Raw genomic sequence first — 15,225 nt, forward strand, 5'->3', positions numbered from 1 at the left:
AGCCCACAAAGCGCTGGTGACGGGTGTCGGTCTTTTATACGCGTTGATTATGTCGACGATTACGCAGTCTTCATGACGGTGTCGAGTTCTTCGCGGCCGTGCGCCGGTGCTGCCATCAGCACTGCTACGGGGGTGGTTGGTGTTTCTCTGGCACCGCAATCCATTGAGGTACCGAGGGCCGCGGTTGCGGAGATCGACGAGGCCTTCCAGGGAGCAGTTGTCGCGACCGGTAGCAGAACACGGGCGATAATTGATACCAGCGCCTGATTGCAAAGGTCAGCGCGTTAGTGCACGCTGTTGTGGCAGAGCCACCTAGCCGCCAAAGCGCTGGTGACGGGTGTCGGTCCTTTATACGCGTTGATGCTGTCACCGATGATGCAGGATTCATGACGGTGTCGAGTTCTTGGCTGCCGTGCGAAGGAGCTGCCATGAGCACAGCTATGGGGGTGGTTTGTGTTTCTCTGGCACCGCAATCCATTGGGGTACTGAGGGCCGCGGTTGCGCAGATCGACGAGTCATTCCAGGGAGCAGTTGTCGCGGCCGGTAGCAGAACACGGGCAATAATTGATACCAGCGCCTGATTGCAAAGGTCAGCGCGTTAGTGGACGCTGTTGTGGCAGAGCCACCTCGCCCACAAAGCGCTGGTAATGGGTGTCGGTCTTTTATACGCGTTGATGATGTCGACAATGATGCAGTGTTCATGACGGCGTCGAGTTCTTGGCTGCCGTGCGCCGGTGCTGCCATCAGCACTGCTACGGGGGTGGTTGGTGTTTCTCTGGCACCGCAATAAATTGGGGTACCGAGTGCCGCGTTTGCGGAGATCGACGATGCATTCCAGGGAGCAGTAATCACGGCCGGTAGCAGAACACGGGCGATAATTGATACCAGCGCCTGCATAGCAAAGGTCAGCGCGTTAGTGGACGCTGTTGTGACAGAGCCACCTAGCCCACAAAGCGCTGGTGACGGGTGTCGGTCTTTGATACGCGTTGATTATGTCGACGATTACGCAGTCTTCATGACGGTGTCGAGTTCTTCGCGGCCGTGCACCGGTGCTGCCATCAGCACTGCTACGGGGGTGGTTGGTGTTTCTCTGGCACCGCAATCCTTTGAGGTACTGAGGGCCGCGGTTGCGGAGATCGACGAGGCATTCCAGGGAGCAGTTATCACGGCCGGTAGCAGAACACGGGCGATAATTGATACCAGCGCCTGCATTGCAAAGGTCAGCACGTTAGTGGACGCTGTTGTGGCAGAGCCACCTAGCCCACAAAGCGCTGGTGGCGGGTGTCGGTCCTTTATACGCGTTGATGCTGTCACCGATGATGCAGGATTCATGACGGTGTCGAGTTCTTGGCTGCCGTGCGACGGTGCTGCTATCAGCACTGCTACGGGGTGGTATGTGTCTCTCGGGCACCGCAATCCATTGGGGGGGTACCGAGTGCCGCGGGTGCGCAGATCGACGAGGCATTCCAGGGAGCAGTTATCACGGCCGGTAGCAGAACAAGGGCGATAATTGATACCAGTGCCTCCTTTGCAAAGGTCAGCGCGTTAGTGGACGCTGTTGTGGCAGAGCCACCTAGCCCACAAGGCGCTGGTAATGGGTGTCGGTCTTTTATACGCGTTGATGATGTCGACGATTATGCAGTCTTCATGACGGTGTCGAGTTCTTGGCTGCCGTGCGCCGGTGCTGCCATCAGCACTGCTACGGGGTTGGTTGGTGTTTCTCTGGCACCACAATCCATTGAGGTACCGAGGGCCGCGGTTGCGGAGATCGACGAGCCATTCCAGGGAGCAGTTATTACGGCCGGTACAGAACACGGGCGATAATTGATACCAGCGCCTCCTTTGCAAACGTCAGCGCGTTAGTGGACGCTGTTGTGGCAGAGCAACGTAGCCCACAAAGCGCTGGTGACGGGTGTCGGTCTTTTATACGCGTTGATGATGTCGCCGATGATGCAGGCTTCATACAGGTGTCGAGTAATTGGCTGCCGTGCGACGGCGCTGCCATCAGCACTGCTAAGGGGGTGGTTGGTGTTTTTCTGGCACCGCAATCCATTGAGGTACCGAAGGCCGCGGTTGCGGAGATCGACGAGGCATTCCAGGGAGCAGTTATTACGGCCGGTACAGAACACGGGCGATAATTGATACTAGCGCATCCTTTGCAATCGTCAGCGCGTTAGTGGACGCTGTTGTGGCAGAGCCACCTAGCCCACAAAGCGCTGGTGACGGGTGTCGGTCTTTTATACGCGTTGATGATGTCGCCGACGATGCAGGCTTCATAAAGGTGTCGAGTAATTGGCTGCCGTGCGACGGCGCTGTCATCAGCACTGCTACGGGGGTGGTTGGTGTTTCTCTGGCACCGCAATCCATTGGGGTACCGAGGGCCGCGGTTGCGCAGATCGACGATGCATTCCAGGGAGCAGTAATCACGGCCGGTAGCAGAACACGGGTGATAATTAATACCAGCGCCTGATTGCAAAGGTCAGCGCGTCAGTGGACGCTGTTGTGGCAGAGCCACCTAGCCCACAAAGCGCTGGTGACGGGTGTCGGTCCTTTATACGCATTGATGATGTCGCCGATGATGCAGGATTTATGACGGTGTCAAGTTCTTGGCTTCCGTGCGAAGGTGCTGCCATCGGCACTGCTTCGGGGGTGGTTGGTGTTTCTCTGGCACCGCAATCCATTGAGGTACCGAGGGCCGCGGTTGCGGAGATCGACGAGGCATTCCAGGGAGCAGTTGTCGCAGCCGGTAGCAGAACACGGGCGATAATTGATACCACCGCCTGATTGCAAAGGTCAGCGCGTTAGTGGACGCTGTTGTGGCAGAGCCACCTAGCCGCCAAAGCGCTGGTGACGGATGTCGGTCTTTTATACACGTTGATGATGTCGCCGATGATGCAGGCTTCATGAAGGTGTCGAGTTGTTGGCTGCCATGCGAAGGAGCTGCCATGAGCACAGCTATGGGGGTGGTTTGTGTTTCTCTGGCACCGCAATCCATTGGGGTACTGAGGGCCGCGGTTGCGCGGATCGACGAGTCATTCCATTGAGCAGTTGTCGCGGCCGGTAGCAGAACACGGGCGATAATTGATACCAGCGCCTGATTGCAAAGGTCAGCGCGTTAGTGGACGCTGTTGTGGCAGAGCCACCTAGCCCACAAAGCGCTGGTGATGGGTGTCGGTCTTTTATACGCGTTGATGATGTCGACGATGATGCAGTGTTCATGACGGCGTCGAGTTCTTGGCTGCCGTGCGCCGGTGCTGCCATCAGCACTGCTATGGGGGTGGTTGTTGTTTCTCTGGCACCACAATCCATTGAGGAACTGAGGGCCGCGGTGGCGCAGATCAACGAGTCCTTACAGGGAGGAGTTATCACGGCCGGTAGCAGGACACGGGCGATAATTGATGCCAGCGCCTGATTGCAAAGGTCAGCGCGTTAGTGGACGCTGTTGTGGCAGAGCCACCTAGCCCACAAAGCGCTGGTGACGGGTGTCCGTCTTTTATACGCGTTGATGATGTCGCCGATGATGCAGGCTTCATGACGGTGTCGAGTTCTTGGCTGCCGTGCAACGGTGCTGCCATCAGCACTGCTACGTTGGTGGTATGTGTCTCTCGGGCACCACAATGCATTGGGTTACCGAGGGCGGGGATTGCGCAGATCGACGATGCATTCCAGGGAGCAGTAATCACGGCCGGTAGCAGAACACGGGGGATAATTGATACCAGCGCCTGCATTGCAAAGGTCAGCGCGTCAGTCGCCGCTGTTGTGGTAGAGCCACCTAGCCCACAAAGCGCTGGTGACAGGTGTCGGTCTCTTATACGCGTTGATGATGTCGCCGATGATGCAGGCGTCATGACGGTGTCGAGTTCTTGGCTGCCGTGTGACGGGGCTGCCATCAGCACTGCTACGGGGGTGGTTGGTGTTTCTCTGGCACCGCAATCCATTGGGGTACCGAGGGCCGTGGTTGCAGAGATCGATGAGGCAGTCCAAGGAGCAGTAATCATGGCCGGTAGCAGAACACGGGCGATAATTGATACCAGCGCCTGCATTGCAAAGGTCAGCGCGTTAGTGGACGCTGTTGTAGCAGAGCCACCTAGCCCACAAAGCGCTGCTGACGGGTGTCGGTATTTTATTCGCGGTGATGATGTCGCCGATGATGCAGGCTTCATGACGGTATCGAGTTCTTGGCTGCCATGGGACGGTGCTGCCATCAGCACTGCTACTTGGGTGGTTGATGTCTCTCGGGCACCGCAATGCATTGGGGTACCGAGGGCCGCGGTTACGCAGATCGACGAGTCATTCCAAGGAGCAGTTATCACGGCCGGTAGCAGAACACGGGCGACAAATGATACCAGTGCCTCCTTTGCAAAGGTCAGCGCGTTAGTGGACGCTGTTGTGGCAGAGCCACCTAGCCCACAAGGCGCTGGTAATGGGTGTCGGTCTTTTATATGCGTTGATGATGTCGACGATTATGCAGTCTTCATGACGGTGTCGAGTTCTTGGCTGCCGTGCGCCGGTGCTGCCATCAGCACTGCTACGGGGGTGGTTGGTGTTTCTCTGGCACCACAATCCATTGAGGTACCGAGGGCCGCGGTTGCGGAGATCGACGAGACATTCCAGGGAGCAGTTATTACGGCCGGTACAGAACACGGGCGATAATTGATACCAGCGCCTCCTTTGCAAACGTCAGCGCGTTAGTGGACGCTGTTGTGGCAGAGCAACCTAGCCCACAAAGCGCTGGTGACGGGTGTCGGTCTTTTATACGCGTTGATGATGTCGCCGATGATGCAGGCTTCATAAAGGTGTCGAGTAATTGGCTGCCGTGCGACGGCGCTGCCATCAGCACTGCTACGGGGGTGGTTGGTGTTTTTCTGGCACCGCAATCCATTGAGGTACCGAAGGCCGCGGTTGCGGAGATCGACGAGGCATTCCAAGGAGCAGTTATTACGGCCGGTACAGAACACGGGCGATAATTGATACTAGCGCATCCTTTGCAAGCGTCAGCGCGTTAGTGGACGCTGTTGTGGCAGAGCCACCTAGCCCACAAAGCGCTGGTGACGGGTGTCGGTCTTTTATACGCGTTGATGATGTCGCCGACGATGCAGGCTTCATAAAGGTGTCGAGTAATTGGCTGCCGTGCGACGGCGCTGCCATCAGCACTGCTACGGGGGTTGTTGGTGTATCTCTGGCACCGCAATCCATTGGGGTACTGAGGGCCGCGGTTGCGCAGATCGACGATGCATTCCAGGGAGCAGTAATCACGGCCGGTAGCAGAACACGGGTGATAATTGATACCAGCGCCTGATTGCAAAGGTCAGCGCGTTAGTGGACTCTGTTGTTTCAGAGCCACCTAGCCCACAAAGCGCTGGTGACGGGTGTCCATCTTTTATACAAGTTGATCATGTCGCCGATGATGCAGGCTTCATGACAATATCGAGTTCTTGGCTGCCATGGGGCGGTGCTGCCATCAGCACTCTACTTGGGTGGTTGGTGTCTCTCGGGCACCGCAATGCATTGGGGTACAGGGGGCCGCGGTTGCGCAGATCGACGAGTCATTCCAAGGGGCAGTTATCACGGCCGGTAGCAGAACACGGGCGATAATTGATACCAGCTCCTGCATTGCAAAGGTCAGCGCGTTAGTGGACGCTGTTGTGGCAGAGCCACCTAGCCCACAAAGCGCTGGTGACGGGTGTCGGTCCTTTATACGCGTTGATGATGTCGCCGATGATGCAGGATTTATGACGGTGTCAAGTTCTTGGCTTCCGTGCGAAGGTGCTGCCATCGGCACTGCTTCGGGGGTGGTTGGTGTCTCTCGGGCACCGCAATCCATTGGGGCACTGAGGGCCCCGGTTGCGCAGATCGACGAGTCATTCCAGGGAGCAGTAATCACGGCCGGTAGCAGAACACGGGCGATAATTGATACCAGCGCCTGCATTGCAAAGGTCAGCGCGTTAGTGGACGCTCTTGTGGAAGAGCCACCTAGCCCACAAAGCGCAGGTGACGGGTGTCGGTCCTTTATACGCGTTGATGATGTCGCCGATGATGCAGGCTTCATGATGGTGTCAAGTTCTTGGCTGCCGTGCGAAGGTGCTGCCATCAGCACTGCTACGGGGGTGGTTGGTGTCTCTCGGGCACCGCAATTCATTGGGGTACCGAGGGCCCCGGTTGCGCAGATCGACGAGTCATTCCAGGGAGCAGTATTCATGGCCGGTAGCAGAACACAGACAATAAATGATAACAGCGCCTGCATTGCAAAGGTCAGCGCGTTAGTGGACGCTGTTGTGGCAGAGCCACCTAGCCCAGAAAGCGCTGGTGATGGGTGTCGGTCTTTTATACGCGTTGATGATGTCGCCCATGATGCAGGCTTTATGACGGAGTCGAGTTCTTGGCTGCCGTGCGACGGTGCTACCATCAGCACTTCTACGGGGGTGCTTGGTGTCTCTCGGGCACAGCAATCCATTGGGGTACCGAGGGCCGCCGTTGCGCAGATCGACGAGGCATTTCAGGGAGCAGTAATCGCGGCCGAAAGCAGAAGATGGGCAATAATTGATACCAGCGCCTGCATTGCACAGGTAAGCTCGTTAGTGGACGCTGTTGTGGCAGAGCCACCTAGCCCACAAAGCGCTGGTGACGGGTGTCGGTCTTTTATACGCGTTGATGAGGTCGCCGATGATACAGGCTTCATGAAGGTGTCGAGTTCTTGGCTGCGGTGCGACGGTGCTGCCATCAGCACTGCTACGGGGGTGGTTGGTGTTTCTCTGGCACTGCAATCAAATGGGGTACGGAGGGCCGCGGTTGCGCAGATCGACGAGGTATTGCAGGGAGAAGTAATCACGGCCGGTAGCAGAACACGGGCGATAATTGATACCAGCGCCTGCATTGCAAAGGTCAGCGCGTTAGTGGACGCTGTTGTGGCAGAGCCACTTAGCTCGCAAAGCGCTGGTAACGATTGTCAGTATTTTATACGCGTTGATGATGTCACCGATGATGCAGGCTTCATGACAGTGTCGAGTTCTTGGCTGCCGTGCGACGGTGCTGCCATCAGCACAGCCACGGGGGTGGTTGGTGTCTTTCGGGCACCGCAATCCATTGGGGTACCGAGGGCCGCGGTTGCGCAGATTGACGAGTCATTCCAGGGAGCAGTTATCACGGCCGGTAGCAGAACACGGCCGATAATTGATACCAGCGCCTGCATTGCAAAGGTCAGCGCGTTAGTGGACGCTGTTGTGGTTGTGGCAGAGCCACCTAGCCCACAAAGCGCTGGTGACGGGTGTCGGTCTTTTATACGCATTGATGATGTCGCCGATGATGCAGGCTTCATGAAGGTGTCGAGTTCTTGACTGCCGTGCGAAGGTGCTGCCATGAGCACAGCCAGGGGGGTGGTTTGTGTTTCTCTGGCACCGCCATCCATTGGGGTACTGAGGGCCGCGGTTGCGCAGATCGACGAGTCACTCCAGGGAGCAGTTATCGCGGCCGGTAGCAGAACACGGGCGATAACTGATACCAGCGCCTGATTGCAAAGGTCAGCGTGTTAGTGAACGCCGTTGTGGCAGAGCCACCTAGCCCACAAAGCGCTGGTGACGGGTGTCGGTCTTTTATACGCGTTGATGATGTCGCCGATGATGCAGGCTTCATGACGGTATCGAGTTCTGGGCTGCCGTGCGACGGTGCTGCCATCAGCACTGCTACGGGGGTGGTTGGTGTCTCTCGGGCACCGTGATCCATTGGGGTACCTAGGGCCGCGGTTGCGCAGATCGACGAGGCATTCCACGGAGCAGTAATCACGGCTAGTAGCAGAACACGGGCGATAATTGATACCAGCGCCTGCATTGCAAAGGTCAGCGCGTTAGTGGACGTTGTTGTGGCAGAGACACCTAGCCCACAAAGCGCTGGTGACGGGTGTCGGTCTCTTATATGCGTTGATGATGTCGCCGGTGATGCAGGCTTCATGACGGTGTCGAGGTATTGGCTGCCGTGCGACGGCGCTGCCATCAGCACTGCTACGGGGGTGGTTGGTGTTTCTCTGGCACCGCAATCTATTGAGGTACCGAGGGCCGCGGTTGCGCAGATCGACGAGGAATTCCAGGGAGGAGTCATCACGACCGGTAGAACGACACGGGCGATAATTGATACCAGCGCCTCCATTGCAAAGGTCAGCGCGTTAGTGGACGTTGTTGTGGCAGAGCAAACTAGTCCACAAAGCGCTGGTGACGGGTGTCGGTCTTTAATACGCGTTGATGATGTCGCCGATAATGCAGGCTTCATGACGGTGTCGAGTTCTTGGCTGCTGTGCGACGGTGCTGCCATCAGTACTGCTACGGGTTGTGGTTGGTGTTTCTCTGCCACCGCAATCCATTGAGGTACCGAGAGCCGCGGTTGCGCAGATCGACGAGGAATTCCAGGGAGGAGTAAACACGGCCGGTAGCACAACAGGGGCGATAATTGATACCAGCGCCTCCATTGCAAAGGTCAGTGCGTTAGTGGACGCTGTTGTGGCAGAGCCACCTACCCCACAAAGCGCTGCTGACGGTTGTAGGCCTTTTATACGCGTTGATGATGTCGCCGATGATGCAGGCTTCATGACGGTGTCGAGTTCTTGGCTGCTGTGCGACGGTGCTGCCATCAGCACTGCTACGGGTTGCGGTTGGTGTTTCTCTGGCACCGCAATTCATTCAGGTACTGAGGGCCGCGGTTGCCCAGATCGACGAGGAATTCCAGGGAGGAGTTATCACGACCGGTAGCACAACAGGGGCGATAATTGATACCAGCGCCTCCGTTGCAAAGGTCAGCGCGTTAGTGGACGCCGTTGTGGCAGAGCCACCTAGCCCACAAAGCGCTGCTGACGGGTATCGGCCTTTTATACGCGTTGATGATGTCGCCGATGATGCAGGCTTCATGACGGTGTCAACTTCTTGGCTGCTGTGCGACGGTGCTGCCATCAGCACTGCTACGGGTTGTGGTTGGTGTTTCTCTGGCACCGCAATTCATTGAGGTACCGAGGGCCGCGGTTGCCCAGATCGACGAGGAATTCCAGGGAGGAGGTATCACGACTGGTAGCACAACAGGGGCGATAATTGATACCAGCGCCGGCGTTGCAAAGGTCAGTGCGTTAGTGGACGCTGTTGTGGTAGAGCCACCTAGCCCACAAAGCGCTGGTGACGGGTGCTGGTCTTTTATACGCGTTGATGATGTCGACGATGATGCAGGCTTCATGACGGTGTCGAGTAATTGGCTGCCGTGCGACGGCGCTGCCATCAGCACTGCTACGGGGGTGGTTGGTGTTTCTCTGGCACCGCAATCCATTGGGGTACCGAGGGCCGCGGTTGCGCAGATCGACGAGGCATTCCAGGGAGCAGTAATCACGGCCGGTAGCAGAACACGGGTGATAATTGATACCAGCGCCTGATTGCAAAGGTCAGCGCGTTAGTGGACGCTGTTGTGGCAGAGCCACCTAGCCCACAAAGCGCTGGAGACGGCTTTCGGTCGTTTATACGCGTTGATGATGTCGCCGATGATGCAGGCTTCATGACGGTATCGAGTTCTTGGCTGCCATGGGACGGTGCTGCCATCAGCACTCTACTTGGGTGGTTGGTGTCTCGGGGGCACTGGAATGCATTGGGGTACAGGGGGCCGCGGTTGCGCAGATCGACGAGTCATTCCAGGGAGCAGTTATCGCGGCCGGTAGCAGAACACGGGCGATAACTGATACCAGCGCCTGATTGCAAAGGTCAGCGCGTTAGTGGACGTTGTTGTGGCAGAGCCACCTAGCCCACAAAGCGCTGGTGACGGGTGTCGGTCTTTTATACGCATTGATGATGTCGCCGATGATGCAGGCTTCATGAAGGTGTCGAGTTCTTGACTGCCGTGCGAAGGTGCTGCCATGAGCACAGCCAGGGGGGGGTTTGTGTTTCTCTGGCACCGCCATCCATTGGGGTACTGAGGGCCGCGTTTGCGCAGATCGACGAGTCATTCCAGGGAGCAGTTATCGCGGCCGGTAGCAGAACACGGGCGATAACTGATACCAGCGCCTGATTGCAAAGGCCAGCGTGTTAGTGGACGCTGTTGTGGCAGAGCCACCTAGCCCACAAAGCGCTGGTGACGGGTGTCCATCTTTTATACGCTTTGATGATGTCGCCGATGATGCAGGCTTCATGACGGTGTCGAGTTCTTGGCTGCTGTGCGACGGTGCTGCCATCAGCACTGCTACGGGTTGCGGTTGGTGTTTCTCTGGCACCGCAATTCATTCAGGTACCGAGGGCCGCGGTTGCCCAGATCGACGAGGAATTCCAGGGAGGAGTTATCACGACCGGTAGCACAACAGGGGCGATAATTGATACCAGCGCCTCCGTTGCAAAGGTCAGCGCGTTAGTGGACGCTGTTGTGGCAGAGCCACCTAGCTCACAAAGCGCTGCTGACGGGTATCGGCCTTTTATACGCGTTGATGATGTCGCCGATGATGCAGGCTTCATGACGGTGTCAACTTCTTGGCTGCTGTGCGACGGTGCTGCCATCAGCACTGCTACGGGTTGTGGTTGGTGTTTCTCTGGCACCGCAATTCATTGAGGTACTGAGGGCCGCGGTTGCCCAGATCGACGAGGAATTCCAGGGAGGAGGTATCACGACCGGTAGCACAACAGGGGCGATAATTGATACCAGCGCCTGCGTTGCAAAGGTCAGCGCGTTAGTGGACGCTGTTGTGGTAGAGCCACCTAGCCCACAAAGCGCTGGTGAAGGGTGCTGGTCTTTTATACGCGTTGATGATGTCGACGATGATGCAGGCTTCATGACGGTGTCGAGTAATTGGCTGCCGTGCGACGGCGCTGCCATCAGCACTGCTACGGGGGTGGTTGGTGCTTCTCTGGCACCGCAATCCATTGGGGTACCGAGGGCCGCGGTTGCGCAGATCGACGAGGCATTCCAGGGAGCAGTAATCACGGCCGGTAGCAGAACACGGGTGATCATTGATACCAGCGCCTGATTGCAAAGGCCAGCGTGTTAGTGGACGCTGTTGTGGCAGAGCCACCTAGCCCACAAAGCGCTGGTGACGGGTGTCCATCTTTTATACGCTTTGATGATGTCGCCGATGATGCAGGCTTCATGAAAGTGTCGAGTTCTTGACTGCCGTGCGAAGGTGCTGCCATGAGCACAGCCAGGGGGGTGGTTTGTGTTTCTCTGGCACCGCCATCCATTGGGGTACTGAGATCGCGGTTGCGCAGATCGACGAGTCATTCCAGGGAGCAGTTATCGCGGCCGGTAGCAGAACACGGGCGATAACTGATACCAGCGCCTGATTGCAAAGGTCAGCGTGTTAGTTGGCAGAGCCACCTAGCCCACAAAGCGCTGGTGACGGGTGTCCGTCTTTTATACGCTTTGATGATGTCGCCGATGATGCAGGCTTCATGATGGTATCGAGTTCTGGGCTGCCGTGCGACGGTGCTGCCATCAGCACTGCTACGGGGGTGGTTGGTGTCTCTCGGGCACCGCGATCCATTGGGGTACCGAGGGCCGCGGTTGCGCAGATCGACGAGGCATTCCACGGAGCAGTAATCACGGCTAGTAGCAGAACACGGGCGATAATTGATACCAGCGCCTGCATTGCAAAGGTTAGCGCGTTAGTGGACGTTGTTGTGGCAGAGACACCTAGCCCACAAAGCGCTGGTGACGGGTGTCGGTCTCTTATATGCGTTGATGATGTCGCCGGTGATGCAGGCTTCATGACGATGTCGAGGTATTGGCTGCCGTGCGACGGCGCTGCCATCAGCACTGCTACGGGGGTGGTTGGTGTTTCTCTGGCACCGCAATCTATTGGGGTACCGAGGGCCCCGGTTGCGCAGATCGACGAGTCTTTCCAGGGAGCAGTTATCGCGGCCGGTAGAAGAACACGGGCGATAATTGATACCAGCGCCTTCATTGCAAAGGTCAGCGCGTTAGTGGACGCTGTTGTGGCAGAGCCAACTAGCCCACAAAACGCTGGTGACAGGTGTCGGTCTTTTATACGCGTTGATGATGTCGCCGATGACGCAGGCTTTATGACGGTGTCGAGTTTTTTTCTGCCGTGCTCCGGTGCTACCATCAGACCTGCTACAGGGGTGGTTGGTGTTTTTTCTGCCACCGCAATCCATTGAGGTACCGAGGGCCGCGGTTGCGCAGATCGACGAGGAATTCCAGGGAGGAGTCATCACGACCGGTAGCACATCACGGGCGATAGTTGATACCAGCGCCTCCATTGCAAAGGTCAGCGCGTTAGTGGACGTTGTTGTGGCAGAGCAACCTAGTCCACAAAGCGCTGGTGACGGGTGTCGGTCTTTTATACGCGTTGATGATGTCGCCGATGATGCAGGCTTCATGACGGTGTCGAGTTCTTGTCTGCTGTGCGACGGTGCTGCCATCAGCACTGCTACGGGTTGTGGTTCGTGTTTCTCTGCCACCGCAATCCATTGAGGTACCGAGAGCCGAGGTTGCGCAGATCGACGAGGAATTCCAGGGAGGAGTAAACACGGCCGGTAGCACTACAGGGGCGATAATTGATACTAGCGCCTCCATTGCAAAGGTCAGTGCGTTAGTGGACGCTGTTGTGGCAGAGCCACCTAGCCCACAAAGCGCTGCTGACGGTTGTCGGCCTTTTATACGCGTTGATGATGTCGCCGATGATGCAGGCTTCATGACGTTGTCGAGTTCTTGGCTGCTGTGCGACGGTGCTGCCATCAGCACTGCTACGGGTTGCGGTTGGTGTTTCTCTGGCACCGCAATTCATTCAGGTACCGAGGGCCGCGGTTGCCCAGATCGACGAGGAATTCCAGGGAGGAGTTATCACGACCGGTAGCACAACAGGGGCGATAATTGATACCAGCGCCTCCGTTGCAAAGGTCAGCGCGTTAGTGGACGCTGTTGTGGCAGAGCCACGTAGCCCACAAAGTTCTGGTGACGGGTGACGGTCTTTTATACGCGTTGATGATGTCGCCGATGATGGAGGCTTCATGACGATGTCGAGTTCTTGGCTGCCGTGCGACGGTGCTGCCATCAGCAATGGTACGGGGGTGGTTGGTGTTTCTCTGGCACCGCAATCTATTGGGGTACCGATGGCCGCGGTTGCGCAGATCGACGAGAAATTCCAGGGAGCAGTTATCACGGCCGGTAGCAGAACACGGGCGATAATTGATACCAGCGCCTCCGTTGCAAAGGTCAGCTCGTTAGTGGACGCTGTTGTGGCCGAGCCACCTAGCCCACAAAGCGCTGGTGACGGGTGTCGGTCTTTTATACGCGTTGATGATGTCGCCGATGATGCAGGCTTCATGACGGTGTCGAGTTCTTGGCTGCTGTGCGACGGTGCTCCCATCAGCACTGCTACGGGTTGTGGTTGGAGTTTCTCTGCCACCGCAATCCATTGAGGTACCGAGGGCCGCGGTTCCGCAGATCGACGAGGAATTCCAGGGAGGAGTTATCACGACCGGTAGCACAACAGGGGCGATAATTGATACCAGCGCCTCCGTTGCAAAGGTCACCGCGTCAGTGGACGCTGTTGTGGCAGAGCCACCTAGCCCACAAAGCGCTGGTGACGGGTGTCGGTCTTTTATACGCGTTGATGATGTCGCCGATGATGCAGGCTTCATGCCGGTGTAGAGTTCTTGGCTGCTGTGTGACGGTGCTGCCATCAGCACTGCTACGGGTTGTGCTTGGTGTTTGTCTGGCACCGCACTCCATTGAGGTACCGAGGGCCCGGTTGCGCAGATCGACGAGGAATTCCAGGGAGGAGTTTTCACGGCGGTTAGCAGAACAAGGGCGATAATTGATACCAGCGCCTGCATTGCAAAGGTCAGCGCATTAGTGGACGCTGTTGTGGCAGAGCCACCTAGCCCACAAAGCGCTGGTGACGAGTGTCGGTCTTTTATACGCGTTGATGATGTCGCCGATGATGCAGGCTTCATGGCGGTGTCGAGTTCTTGGCTGCTGTGCGACGGTGCTGCCATCAGCACTGCTACGGGTTGTGGTTGGTGTTTCTCTGGCACCGCAGTCCATTGAGGTACCGAGGGGCGCGGTTATGCAGATCGACGAGGAATTCCAGGGAGGAGTTATCACGACCGGTAGCACAACAGGGGCGATAATTGATAACAGCGCCTCCGTTGCAAAGGTCAGCGCGTTAGTGGACGCTGTTGTGGCAGAGCCACCTAGCCCACAAAGCGCTGCTGACGGGTGTCGGCCTTTTATTCGCGTTGATGATGTCGCCAATGATGCAGGTTTCATGACGGTGTCGAGTTCTTGGCTGCTGTGCGACGGTGCTGCCATCAGCACTGCTACGGCTTGTGGTTGGTGTTTCTCTGGCACCGCAATTCATTGAGGTACCGAGGGCCGCGGTTGCACAGATCGACGAGGAATTCCAGGGAGGAGTTATCACGACCGGTAGCACAACAGGGGCGACAATTGATACCAGCGCCTGCATTGCAAAGGTCAGCGGTTTAGTGGACGCTGTTGTGGCAGAGCCACGTAGTCCACAAAGCGCTGGTGACGGGTGTCGGTCTTTTATTCGCGTTGATGATGTCGCCGATGATGCAGGCTTCATGACGGTGTCGAGTTCTTGGCTGCTGTGCGACGGTGCTGCCATCAGCACTGCTACGGCTTGTGGTGGGTGTTTCTCTGGCACCGCAATTCATTGAGGTACCGAGGGCCGCGGTTGCACAGATCGACGAGGAATTCCAGGGAGGAGTTATCACGACCGGTAGCACAACAGGGGCGACAATTGATACCAGCGCCTGCATTGCAAAGGTCAGCGGTTTAGTGGACGCTGTTGTGGCAGAGCCACGTAGTCCACAAAGTGCTGGTGACGGGTGTCGGTCTTTTATTCGCGTTGATGATGTCGCCGATGATGCAGGCTTCATGACGGTGTCGAGTTCTTGGCTGCTGTGCGACGGTGCTGCCATCAGCACTGCTACGGCTTGTGGTTGGTGTTTCTCTGGCACCGCAATTCATTGAGGTACCGAGGGCCGCGGTTGCACAGATCGACGAGGAATTCCAGGGAGGAGTTATCACGACCGGTAGCACAACAGGGGCGACAATTGATACCAGCGCCTGCATTGCAAAGGTCAGCGGGTTAGTGGACGCTGTTGTGGCAGAGCCACGTAGCCCACAAAGCGCTGGTGACGGGTGTCGGTCTTTTATTCGCGTTGATGATGTCGCCGATGATGCAGGCTTCATGACGGTGTCGAGTTCTTGGCTGCTGTGCGACGGTGCTGCCAT

The sequence above is a fragment of the Haemaphysalis longicornis genome, unplaced genomic scaffold (assembly GCF_048455015.1).
Source record: "Haemaphysalis longicornis isolate Haplotype H1 unplaced genomic scaffold, Haemaphysalis longicornis Haplotype H1 scaffold_4, whole genome shotgun sequence".
NCBI lineage: Eukaryota > Metazoa > Arthropoda > Arachnida > Ixodida > Ixodidae > Haemaphysalis > Haemaphysalis longicornis.